Here is a 14,259-nt window from a genome sequence, read left to right as displayed (position 1 = left end):
TTTCTCTCATTCTTCTCATTTTGTTCTCTCCTCTGAGGTGATTTCGTCTTTCTCTATATTATTATTTATCATCCATATAATAATAATTCAACTCATCAATGTATATAACCAGACCAGATCTCTTTCTTTGGAGCCTCAGGTGTGTGTGTGTGTGTGTGTGTGTGTGTGTATGTATATATATATATATATATATATATATATATATATATATATACCAAACTTCAACTACCCTTGAATATTTCTATCTCATATTAAATTTGATATGCCTAAGACTAAACTGATATTACAAATAGCTTTCTCCTAAAATAAAGTAAATAAAAAGGCAATAATCCAGTATCATTCCTTTCGTTTAATCTGACATGTCATGTCTTGATAAGTTTCACTATATTCCGTCTGGGCATACAAGTCCAAAGCTTAGGAATTTTCATCAACGCTGGCTACTGGCTTCTCTCTCCTCACATACTTATTTATCATCAAATTCTAAACATTTATGTCTTCAGTACATGCCTTGTTTGTCTACTTCTCTGCCACTAGCACCCTAGTTCGAGCTACTATTTTCTCCCATTTAGACTATTGCAACCATCCCCTGGTTAAATCTCCTAGAGTCCACTCTGGCTCCTTTTAGATCTGCTCTTCAGACTGTAACTCTGTCTCAGGACACATTTCTGACACTGCCATGTCCCCCACCAAATTTATTGAAATTACTTAATTGGTATCTGCTTGTTTTTAGAAAAAAGTCTAAAGTACTTAAAGTACAGAACACTTACCTGGCTCCCAGTCTCCTTTTGTGCCACTTTGTATTGCTGTTTCAGTGTCTCAGGTTTGCTATCATTTTCTTCTGCCACAGGGAGCTTATACATGCTGCACTTTGTCTTGTGCATTCTCATCAACCTCTCCCATGCTGACTATTTTTTATGAATTCCCTCAATACTGGCTCAAGTACATTTTCGTAGGAAAGCTTGCTGTGGTGTTCCGGTGTGTTTAGGTTCTCTAGTTAAAAACTCTCATATGCAATGGTCCCTTCCTTTGTAACACTCTTCTCAGTCTCATTTTGTGTGTCTTTTTTGGTGTGACTATCTGAATAATGTCTGTCTCTTTCTGTAGACACTAGACTTTCCTTCCTTACTCACCTGCAGTGCCCAGAGCATGGGAGCCTAAATAAGTATTTTGTTCATACTTCTGTTAATGTAAAGAGCTCCACAATATCTAGGCTTTATAATAATATCGTTATTTTATGCCAACATATCTTTGTCATTGTCCATATTCACTTTTTAAGTTTACATCAAGTTGATTGGGAAGTTATTTTATGAAGTATTTTTAGTAATAATGATAGTGAATTTATATAGCACTTCTTTGGAGAAGCAATCATGCACTTCAGACAAAAATGATTTATGTGTGTGACTTTTTTCTAAATCTTCAATTCACCGTTCTTTAAAATAGAGCATTAAAGGCAAAAGTACCTTGACTTGTATGATACCTATAATGTTAAATGGAAATAAAATACCATTACACTGCCTTGTTCTTTAGGGTCTATCGGAGCATGAAATCAGTATCACCATTAGCTCAAGTACAATCAAATATTCTTTCCAATTTCTGTCACTTGCTGTCACCTGCATTTTGAATTTCATGACACTTTTTTCACACACCCTCTTTCCGCACATTTCTGAAAAATTCGCTCAGCCATCTAGATTTATCAAAGGGTCATCATTGAGCTGAATGGGATTAAAATTTGAATATGAGATATAATTCACGTAATGTGAGCATGATTGTCTCACTTTCCTTTTAGACTCTGCCTGTATATGCTGTTCTCATAGGAAAACAGGGTAGTGCAACAAAAAAATTCAAGTTTGTGCAACAGAATTCAGTAGTGTAATGATTTACTTATTGACAGCAGGGTGTGACACACTTGGAGAAGCTAGTCACTAAAATATACCAACCTGCTGAAATGAGGCAAACTTTAAGCATGATAAAACGTTATGCAGCCTGGTTTTAAAAGCTCAAAGGATTTGTAAAAGAAAGAGCTTAGGAACAAATTAGTAAGCTGAAATAGTGAGCTGAGATGAGAAAAATGAAAGGAAATTTAAATCACAGAATAATAGATAGGAATCATTATTTGTCAGAGAGAAGGTACTTAAAATAAGCAAAAGAATGAAGAGGGAAGCATTAAAAAATAATAATAACAACCTCTTAAACTCTGAGAAAAAGCCAACATTCTTAGATTGAAAGGATCTACCAAGCACTGAATAGAATAAATTTAAAAGAGGTTCACCTCTGGACATAGATTGGAGCAATTTTAGAGTATTAAGTATTAAACATTCCCTTCTAACCCCTTCCAGTGAAGGGTTTCTGTTCTAGGAAGCTAACAATAAGTTGTCATTCTAATATATTGTGACTATTCATCTGCTCACACTTAATCTTTCATCTTATTCTATGTGTTATACTAATAAGAAGATTAAGTTTTCCAAAATTTTAACACAAAACTTAGACACACATTTTCTCTCTATCCTAGAGTTACCTCCCCAAAATAAGATGAGAATATTAGTGCTCATTTACCTGTATTCTCCTTCTTCTCAAATGTTCTAAACCGCGCTCAGCAGAGACCACCTTATTATTTAGATCTTCTGGTATTTTACTTTAAGATTGCTATTAAATTTCAATTTGTTAATATAATAAATAAAAGTATGCTTTAGAATAGTTATTTTGTAAATGAAACTTAAGAGGGTTTATACAGAATTACTTCTATACTTATACCACATAGGGAACTGGTTTTGTTTTTTCATTTTGTTAAAATTTGTCCTTTAGAAAAAGGGAGGGGTAACACTTTTTTCTCAGAAATTTTGCTATGTTTCATCTAGTATTAACAATGAGATGTATGATGTCAATCTAATTTTCATATATATATATATATAAAACATTCACTCCTAAACCCTTCCAATAGGGTAAGGGGTGAATATATATATATATATATATATATATATATATATATATATATATTCACCCCTTACCCTATTGGAAGGGTTTAGGAGTGAATGTTTTATATATATATATATGAAAATTAGATTGACATCATACATCTCATTGTTAATACTAGATGAAACATAGCAAAATTTCTGAGAAAAAAGTGTTACCCCTCCCTTTTTCTAAAGGACAAATTTTAACAAAATGAAAAAACAAAACCAGTTCCCTATGTGGTATAAGTATAGAAGTAATTCTGTATAAACCCTCTTAAGTTTCATTTACAAAATAACTATTCTAAAGCATACTTTTATTTATTATATTAACAAATTGAAATTTAATAGCAATCTTAAAGTAAAATACCAGAAGATCTAAATAATAAGGTGGTCTCTGCTGAGCGCGGTTTAGAACATTTGAGAAGAAGGAGAATACAGGTAAATGAGCACTAATATTCTCATCTTATTTTGGGGAGGTAACTCTAGGATAGAGAGAAAATGTGGGTCTAAGTTTTGTGTTAAAATTTGGAAAACTTAATCTGCTTATTAGTATAACACATAGTATAAAATGAAAGATTAAGTCTGAGCAGATGAATATTAGAATGACGACCTATCGTTAGCTTCCTAGAACAGTCTGAAAACCATAACTTGTTTCCAAAGACATGTTAAACACAACAAAAATTTTTTACATAGGAAGTTTGGGAAGGGAAAGGAGGGGGATTGTGAGACAGAGAGAGAGAGAGAGTGTGTGTGTGTGTCTGTGTGTGAAACAGACAACAGTTAACTATCATCCAAAATAGAACTCAAGGCAAAAACCAAATTGCTACAATGAGGGATATTCCATATCAACTTCTACACTTAAGACACTTAATTATAAGGTCATTTGTAGCAAATTATCTTTTGAGAAAAACGAGATTAGATCATTAATTGAAATATTTTAAAAAATAAATTTCAAATTGAATAAATCCTAAACATATTTAAAAAATCATTAAGACTATAGAACTGGGAGTAGGCCTCAGGACTTTTAGAGCCTTCTTAAATATGAAATACCAATGCAAAGTGAAAAAATATTATTTTTATTGCATCATTTTTGAAAATGATAGGATAAAATACTCCAAAATATCAAAGGACATAGAAGTATATGAGAAGATAGTTGTAATACTTATAAGAAAAAATTAATATCTGAATGTATAAAATACTGCTATTTATTTATAAGAAATAAAAAAATTATAATATAGAAAAACTGGCAATGTAAACAAAGGTGTAAAACTTAAGACTATATAGAAAGAATATACAATATGTAAAGATTCTCAAATTTACTAGTAATCAGGAAAACAAAAATTTAAAAAACAATATGTCAAGTGATAACATTAGAAAATGTTAAAAAGATGCATAAGATCAAATGTGGGTTAGGTGGAAGGTAAATATATTTTCATATACTGTCAAGTGGGATTATAAATAGGTAAAGATTTCAAATGATAATCTGGCATATGTGAACATATAATTTAATCAATCATTCATCAAAATAATGGGAATATCTATTATACAGGAATGGTATGCCAAGTATGGCATAGCCACACTGTGGAGTACTAAGCAGGTATAAAAAGAAAAATGATAGATCTTTGTGTACTGATATGAAGAGCTCTAAGATGCTAAATAAAAAACAACCAAAGGTAGATTGACATCTACAGTATGACATCATCAGTGTAGAATATACTAACACACATAAACATATTTTTTATGGGTACTATGTAGACGTAAAACATTTTTTTAAAATCTGGGTTGATACACAGAAAAAATATATTAATGTTTGTATTAATATCTATAGAAGAGACTAAATTGTAATAAAGTAGTTATTAAAAAAGAAAATTTACTATTTCTGTATTGGTTAAATAATTCAATATTAGAGTACATTAGTAAACCATATTATATAATTAAAAATTAAAGCAAAATGGGCAAGATTAAAAATTAAAGGCAAAAAAATAAGTAAAATTTAGGGGGTTGAGTCATCGGTGAGGTTTGAGTCGCTCTAACTTTAAGGAGAAACAATGTCCCTAATCCTTGCAGTTAAGAGTAAAAGGCATTGACATTATAGAAAATTTAACAGCCAGGCGCGATGGCTCAGGCTTGTAATCCCAGCACTTTGGGAGGCCGAGGCGGGTGGATCACGAGGTCAGGAGAACGAGACCATCCTAACACGGTGAAACCCCATCTCTACTAAAAATACAAAAAATTAGCCGGGCGTCGTGGCGGGCGCCTGTAGTCCCAGCTACTCGGGAGGCTGAGGCAGGAGAATGGCATGAACCCGGGAGGTGGAGCTTGCAGTGAGCCGAGATTGCACCACTGCACTCCAGCCTGGGCGACACAGCGAGACTCCGTCTCAAAAAAAAAGAAATAAAATTTAACTATCTGTTTAGACTTGAGAAAGAAAGGGTTGTATACAGCTAGGAAAGAAGAAATTTGCTGTTAACACTTTTACATACAATTCTAAGTACACATATATTTTCAAGACATTGTGTCCTCACTTTTGTTATTCTTGACATCAGTTACTGTTATTATAGTCTTATAGGTGGTATTGAGTAAAAGAGGTGTTTCGACATTTAGAATTTCAGATGCAGAATAGATGCATAAGAAAACTCTAAAGTGGCCTCAATATGGAGCATTGTGATTTAGAAGTAAAATTTTTAATGTGAAGGTCAGTGTTTTTTTTTTTCATTGATACACCAAACCATCAACAACCATGCTTATACAAGCCATTTCATTTGGATGTAGAATAATTGCTTTATCTTTGAAAGCAGAGACTTATTTTGAACAAAGTGTTTTCCAAAAGACTGAATATGACATACAAAACCTATCTTACACCTCTCAAAAAATGCTATAAGAACTAAATGAGAGGGTATACATGAAAATGCATCCTAATATTAACTATTTGAGCATTCAATGATTTATTTGTTCAACAGATATTTACAAAGTACCATGCACTGGATTATAGGTTCATGGTATAGATTATAGGTTCATGTGCTATGGGTGAAAAGGGATGATTAAGTAACAACCTCTGTCCTTTTGATATTTGCAACTTAATTATTTAATAAAATATGTTCTCACATAGACTGTAACATGGCACCATGTACAACAGAAATATATTATGATAGAAATATTTGTTTGGCTTGGTGGTGTCTTTCTTTGAGGAGGTATTTATAAGCAAAGTTTTGAAGAATGAATAGGATGATGAGAAAAATATCAGAAGTAGAGACTCCCAATCACAAATGCTGCCCTATTTTTATACATATTGGTTTCCTACTCTTTTCTAATTTCATAGTTTTGATCAGATTGTTTTCTGTCCTTGAAGTGATTATCCTTTCACCTCGATGTCAACTCCTGTCTAGCAGTACTATCCAGCCACTCAGAGCCAAGTCACATGGAAATTCTTTATTATGACATCTCAGAATCATGATCTTCCCTAACCCCATCCCATTCCTTCTTTAAACAGTTTGTACTTGATATATAACCTGCACCTGTGTCACATTCTTTTTGGCTGAACATCTCTTTAAAAGCAAAGATTATGCTTAGTTATTCCTTAGTGACATAAACAAATCCTTGCCCAGTTCTTTGCACAAGTTTGACACTAAAAATATTTGCTGGATTAATTTTTCCTAACTTAAAGACTTATACTTTGAACATGATTAGACCCAGTATGAGACATTCATGTGTAGTGATACAAGGTACAAGTGTGTTTTGTGGGGGTGTCAAGTAAGATGGGCTCACTGTGTATGTATATAGACATAGGTTTTATCAAGTGCATAAAGAAGGGATGTTATGCCAATTAGAAATAAAAAGTAAGATATTGAGGGCTCTTTTATATAAAATAGTCAGTGTTCTTTGTGTACTTTACTAAGGGTTGGGAAAGACAAGATACAGGATAGTGAAAGTGCCTTTTAATGGAACGTTACTTTCATTCCACAGTGTCACGGTGGTCATGGCGTGTTTTACCAAGCCATCAGTTTACCTATTGCCATCCCCATTTAATACAGTTTAATCACGAACCTGACTGAGTAGCTCATACTAGTATGACTATTTTTATTCTGTAAATTATGTAAAGTTTTTGGTTTAATAATCATTGAGTACTCATTTGCCCTATTTTGGGCAAAATATTTTTAAGGAACTGCTATTCTTCAGAGTTAAGTGACACTCAATTTATTCAGGTTTCTCAAATACATAGTTAATGTTTATTTATTTTATTTCTAATTTTGGAAAGGTAACCACTCAATAAAATTTTCTATTACCTTGAGGTAAAATTATTTAATGTAATCATTCCCTGAGTAGAAAATACTATCAGGACACAATACATTTCTATTAAAATATGAGTGGTATAATCAAAGACATAAAATCATTCATTAATGCAAGGGCTACATCTTATCAAAATGTAAAAAATTCCCAAACAAAAATTTCCATGAAGCACGTAAAGTATCTGAAATATACAAAGGCTGTATTAGGAACAAAAGCATGGACTTTATTCTCACTCACTAAAGAACTATCTAGATAATTTGTTCTTCATAAACCTTTTAAACACCAAGAAAAAACACTCATGTCATTTTCTCTTCAAAGGAGTCTTAGGAAAGTAGGCTTTGAATCAATTTCTTTTTGAAAGTTGAGCTAAATAAATTCTATTCTAAACTTCAGCTGTGCTGTGGGTGAAAAGGAAAAGCTGTTATCTGAAATGAGGTCAAGTTCATAGCTGGCCCATAGGCAACTGTTCTCAAGTATTTGAGAATTTTATTCCTGCACCTGCAATATGATAGTGCCAGAATTGCTAACTCGCCTGCCCAGCTGTCCTGTCTATCAGATGCCTAAAGTCTGCTTGTTATTATAGCACATCTAAAAGGTAGCCCAAGAAAATGAAGAGAAGGCATTACCTATTTGATCTTGATTCACATCATTGTTTGCCCACTGGTGCGATGTACTATATTTACATAGCTATGGTATGTAAAAGGGTGCTTCTGGATCATATAATGCGGCATAACTTATGATCAAATGGCTTGGTAATGCAATCCACATTAATCAGCACTTAGCAGTGCTTAAGAAGGGTATGTACTGTCTTTGACAATTTTTTTGTGGTTTCTGATAAATAAATTTAGGAGACACTAAATGACTAAATCATTCATCTTGTGAAAACCAAATATGTTTCATTATACCAATTATGATTAAAGAATTATAGAAATATCAGAGTCGTAGCAGTATCTGAATATGTCTGCATCATGAACATTCATAGGCTCTACTTGTCCAGGATGAATGACCAGTGTATGTTAGTGACCCCTGCTGTCCTAAAAGGGACATGATATTCTATGAGAAAAAGTCTCTTTTGGGTACTTGTGATGAAAATTCATTAGTCAATCTGTGGCTGAATTAATCATTCACCCTCTAAGACCTACAACTTATCTAATTGTTTCTAAGCTGACCTCTGTGCCTGGTCCTAGACCTTGAGGTTATTTAGATCTCAATGTATTTGAATCTTTTTTTGCATCTGACTTTATTGTCCTCTCCTTATCAAAACTGCCTTCTCTTGGTGTCAGAGACATAGCATCATCCTGGTTGATTTCCTACGTTATTGACTGCCCTGTTCTTTTTCCTTCACTATTTTTTCCCTCTTTCTCCAAGAAGTGGGGGGCATGCAAGAAGGGAGTGTATTCTTCATGGTTCTGTAATATCCTTCTTCCTTCATTTTTACTTCTTTCCTGATGATGTCTCTTATAAAATTGTTTAAAAAGTCCAAACCCTTCCATCCTTCATGCCCATGTGTGTCAAATCATGCCCATGTGTGTCAAATCATGCCCATGTAGTTTCCGTGTATTGCTTTCTCTAGAAATTGCAAAGAACGCTATTTTGACATGTAATTACTCACACATCTGAATTTAGTTAAGTGGAGATTCTTCAGCATTATTTTTGTCTCTTTATTTTTCTAATCTCTAATGACTCCAATATATGAGATACTGGAATTTAAGAAGCTTCATTTTCCTCTTATACATTTTCCAAAAAATGTTTTTCCTGTGACCTAAGAAATGCCCTCTCTGTTTCTCCTGAGCTCAGCTTTCACTGTTCATTTTGGCTACATTCTCTCTGTGTCTACAGTTCACTGAGCCACACTGCAGGGGTGGTGATGACAGGGGAGCAGAGAAGAGAAAGAGAAAAATGCTGTTGTAATAGGAGTGAAGTTAGTGGTATAAGGTGAGATTCTGCAAATCCGCACCTTGTGATAGCAAAACTACTTCCTGTTTGTACACTGAATAAAAACATTTTTTCACTGTGTATAATTCTAGCTTTCAGAAAAAGAGGCTGTCCAGTTTTGAACACTGCTTGATAACTTGTTTTTCACTGTGCATAAATTTCTGAGCCTCTAACGCTTCCTGTGCAGCATTTTTAAGCATATTCTCTTCATCCCCACTTAGAAGTGAAGGTTTTGCTATTAGCCAGTTTATTACCTACACATGTAGGACATATGGACATAAAATAAGTTCACAATAACTGTGCATAGAATGAATGACAAACAATAAATAAATCAGTAATTATTCCCCTTCCTGGTTAATACTAAATAAGCCCCAAATTTTGCTGATTTCACTTATTCATGGAACTGTATATGGACTTTGTACACTCTGTTGAAATTAGTACAAGTAGAAAGAAATGTTGTGGTTTGTTTTATTCATTAGAGAGAAATCAGAAACATAATATGAATGGAGCTTGTTAAACAGAAATTGCCAGAGCAGCAGTTAATGGCCTACTTTGCCTCCCATGGAGTGTCATATCACTGTATTATTTTACTTTGGGTTTACTAAAAACGGTCATGTAAATTGTTCAGAGTGGTAGAATGAATGATTATTTAGTCAGTCTATCTTGGACAAAAGATTCTAAGAATAGTCTTTTGATAATTGCATGCACACATGCATGTATGTGCACGCATACAGACACACAATACCTTCCCAAGATTTCTGCCAAAAATAGATGAGCAAAGAGCTTTTGTATAAAGCACAGTGGATTTATTTATTTCCAAATCTCTGTCTTCAATGTCAACATGCTTCATCAATCCTGCTAAGTCTTTTTCTCTAGAGAAGACCTGTCAATATACACCTTAATGAATTGATACCATGTCAATAATTAGGCTTCTGGGACTTCTTTCTTTATCTGAAAGAATATGAAGATCTTTTGTAGCTGACTTGAACGGTCAGATTTCTCCCCATTCATCAACTATCTTACAAAACATTTATTTTTATTAAATTTCAGATGATCAAATAAAATTTTAAATATACCCTGATTAATATAACTACTGAAATATTTAAGACTTTAATCTTATTTCAAGAGAGGCTTGATTTAAAATGGCCTTAGAGTGTTAGTTTAATTAACATTCATGAATTTGGAAAGTTTGGAAACAATATATTCCTTAAGGCAATTCAGCACTAAAATCACAAGTTGTTACTTAAGCAGGAGAAAACATATTCAAAGAATCTTTTATTTACCTTTGAAGAACAACACGGTCTCCTGTCGGACCATGGGCAGTCTTTCATGCTCTGAACAGGGGACGATGATTCTCCCACTCTTCTCCATACTCAATGTTTTGGTGTTCTTCCTTGCAGTTGGAACTATCTTCTTTATACAAATATATATCACATTGGAATTGATGGTTTTAATCTTTTTTTGGAAAAGATGCCAGCAGAGATTAACTTCTGAAGTCCATATAGTCAAGGTCAGGAAGTCTCTATAATTCATTGGAAAAAAAGAATAGAGCCAGCATATTCATCATAAATGAGAATAATTGACAATATTTCTGCCAATGTGTCAAAACATTCATAGATTGACTGGAATCATGGTTTAATGTTGTAGGCAAGCAGTGGTGCCAAGTTGCTTAATTCTCATTTATCTATCATTATAACGCCACTTTGGAAATATGTGCTGTGTTACAGCCCATAATATTATGTTTAAAACCGACATTGATCTACCTATATTCTTTCAAAAAAGTGCAGAGCATGAATACAGAAAAAAAAACTTGTAAATAAGCAACGACTTATTTACTTAAAGGGCACCACTTCTTTAAATAAATAAGAAGATATTTCTGGTTCCTAATATTCTGATTCGTTAAATTGTTAAGTACCTGAATCTTAGATTTTTCACTTTTTAAATATATTAATATGATGAGAAGACATCTCATTCTTTTTTCCCCAGGCATTCTAAGTTGACTTTGATGAGATTAGCAATTTTCAGTAAAAAGACTTTAGGAACAAATTACTTGGGTCTGTTTTCTTAGCATGTTGGTATTCAGAAAAGTAAAATTTGTTACACCTTTGTTTTATAAATGGCAGGTAGGTGCTTGTTTCTCCAGTGAGTTACGAATTGTAAAGTCCGTAATAGCTATTAATTTAAAAGCACAAAAAACTTAAGAAACTATTTAGATAAATGAAATATATATATATATTTTTTGAGACAGAGTTTGGCTCTTGTCACCCAGGCCAGAGTGCAATGGCGCAATCTAGGCTCACTGCAACCTCCACCTCCCACGTTCAAGCAATTCTCCTGCCTCAGCCTCCTGAGTAGCTGTGATTACAGGTGCCTGCCACCATGCCCAGCTAATTTTCTGTATTTTTAGTAGAGACGGGGTTTCACCATGTTGGCCAGGCTGGTCTGGAACTGCTGACCTCAAGTGATCTGCCCATCTCGGCCTCCCAAAGTGCTGGGATTACAGGTGTGAGACACCGCAACCGGCCGATAAATAAAATAATTTAAAAGTACATCTATAAAAACTAGAATGATGAGTTTTTAAAAAGAGAATTTTTTTGGTCTCCTGAGACAAAGTGACTAGCAAAGCTGCTGACTTTGAATAGAGCCCTTTCATCAAGGCAGCAAGCATTGGAGGCCATTGAAAAAGCTGTGGCCCAGGCACTGCCTTAAAAGCCTTTAAAGTATGCTAACCTGATAGTTACAGGTGTTTGCAACCTCCACGGATGCTGGTTAGAGACTATAGTAACAAAAAAATTGCCATTTGGATGCACCAGCCTCTGAGTTTTGACCATACAGTTGCCTGAGGCAGCTACCAGATATATCTCTTTTAAATGGAAACTCCTTGCTTACCTGGGTACTGGTAGAGACTATCTCATGGCTGGAGCATCACCTGTACTGCTCATTACAACCCCATCAATAAAATTGGATAAGCTCAACAGAGCTCAATTAATACATGGAAATGGTACATTCAAGATGGGGCCTGACTGGGACCCCCAAGAGACCAGTAGGTTTCATGAAGGGACAAAGAGTTATAATTATTGATGACACAGAATGGTTTACTAATAGCTCTACAAAACTAAAAGTAGACTTGGTCATTTGGACTGGTGCCACCATCTGGCCAGTGAATGCCATCTTTTGAATGAGATCAAATATAGATATTGTATCCAATGAACCAGTCTACATGAAACTACATGAGTCACATGGTGATGACCATGCTTGCCACCCCATCACCATATTTTACTACATTTTCAGCGACTTATGTAATGAGTCTCACTGGATCCAGACAGGTTGGTAACCATTGCACAGTGAACCTGCTTCACAGTTACAACTAAACCAAACTCAGATAATTAATAAAAAATTAAATGACAGTCTTGAAACATACACACACACAAGTTTATGATGTGGTGATTGTGTCTCCAGAATCCTCCATTTTACTCATTGCATTGTGTAGGAGCCATTTATTTTGATAATTTACCCAAATCCAGTTGCTGGGCTGGCACTGGTTCACCTAAGTCAATCAGCTAATAGACAGCCTCATTGATTTGTTCAGGAGACGGGCTTATCACCTATGTTGACCCAATCAGAATAAAGCCCAGGAACTTCATTCAATAGTGGTGATGGTGGTGGGTGGTGCTTTCATCTTATTTTTTAAAATGCATGTTGTAGATAAAAAATAAAACTGTCTCAAGCTCTTTGCTTTCTTAAGAGAAGCCAGCTTGAGTAGAAAGCTGATAAACAGAAAATAGCAAAACATATAAAACTGCCAAGAAATGAATCTGGTGCCTGATCAAAGCATGCTTAGAGCTTACCCTGCCACTGGACTACTAAGTCTTCTTGATTACTAAAACCAGGCTCAGCTGAATTTTTTGCTACTGTAAGTATCTTAAATTATAAAATAAGTGAAAGTTCATAAAATATTCCCTGGCTTATCACATAAATCTGTAGCTATTATACAGCTGGGAGTTGTTTTCTTTTTACTGTTGGTTTTCATCCAAGTGCAGTCAACGTTAGACAGCCTTCCAATAATATACAATGCTCCATTCTTAGAGTGCTTCATTTGAAGAATTATTTTTGATACAGCAGTTGCTTAATTTATGTCAAATTAGTAAGAAGTCGATATGAGCCATCCAATCAAGAAGAGTTCTGAAGAGACAAAATTTAAAACTCTAGAAGAAAAGTTATTTTACATAGGCATAGGTCAATAATAGTACTAAAAGCCACATATTACATGCCAAGGGATTTACATGTAATAGATTATGACTAATCTTTATATCAACTTGGTGAGGGCTGCCTTATTATCTTCATTTAATAGCTGAACAAATTGAGACTCAGGATATTTTGATAATGGATCAGTTTCATCCAGCTAATAGGCAGACTCTTGCAAAGTCCAAATTCCTTTGAAAGGAAAAGCTATGCATTTAATCCACTTAAGGATTCTCTTTCACAAATTCACTTTCAGAAATGTTTACTTAGGGCCTGCTATATTCAAAGAGTGAGAGTTACGTGAAATCATGAAACATATTACCTGACAGCCAGGAACAATCTATCTCTAGAGAGAAAATTGATGACATTAAAAAATGAAAATAAATGCAAATAATTGAATTGAGGGCAAAAAGTAAAGGATAAAAAAAGGAAAAAAAACCCTGATAATTAATATAGAATGAATTCTAATTCTGAAATTATAAGTTTCAGAGACAGAGTTTTATGTGAGCTCAGTCTAAAAGGAAGAGAAGATTGCTGTAGAGATGGAGGGATGAAGAGGTCATTCTTGGCTGCAGAACCTTTGTGAGTCAAAGCATGAAGGCAGTCAAACTTAGAGCAAATAGAGAGCAGACTAATGAAAGCCTGACCTGGTGATAAGTATGTGGTGACAACAGAAACTAGAAAAAAGAAATGTAACAAGATTTTCTCAGTCCAGAGATTGCAAACTTAAGGTCCATGGCCTGTACTTAGTCTGTATGGCTGCTTAATGTAAGTCAAATAATGTTTTTAAAATATTTGAATGATTGCAATTTTGGTCCATGATCCTCAGCGCTCTTTGTCTCTA

The sequence above is a fragment of the Nomascus leucogenys genome, chromosome 8, assembly GCF_006542625.1.
Source record: "Nomascus leucogenys isolate Asia chromosome 8, Asia_NLE_v1, whole genome shotgun sequence".
NCBI classification, from domain to species: domain Eukaryota; kingdom Metazoa; phylum Chordata; class Mammalia; order Primates; family Hylobatidae; genus Nomascus; species Nomascus leucogenys.
This window is presented reverse-complemented; position numbering follows the sequence as displayed.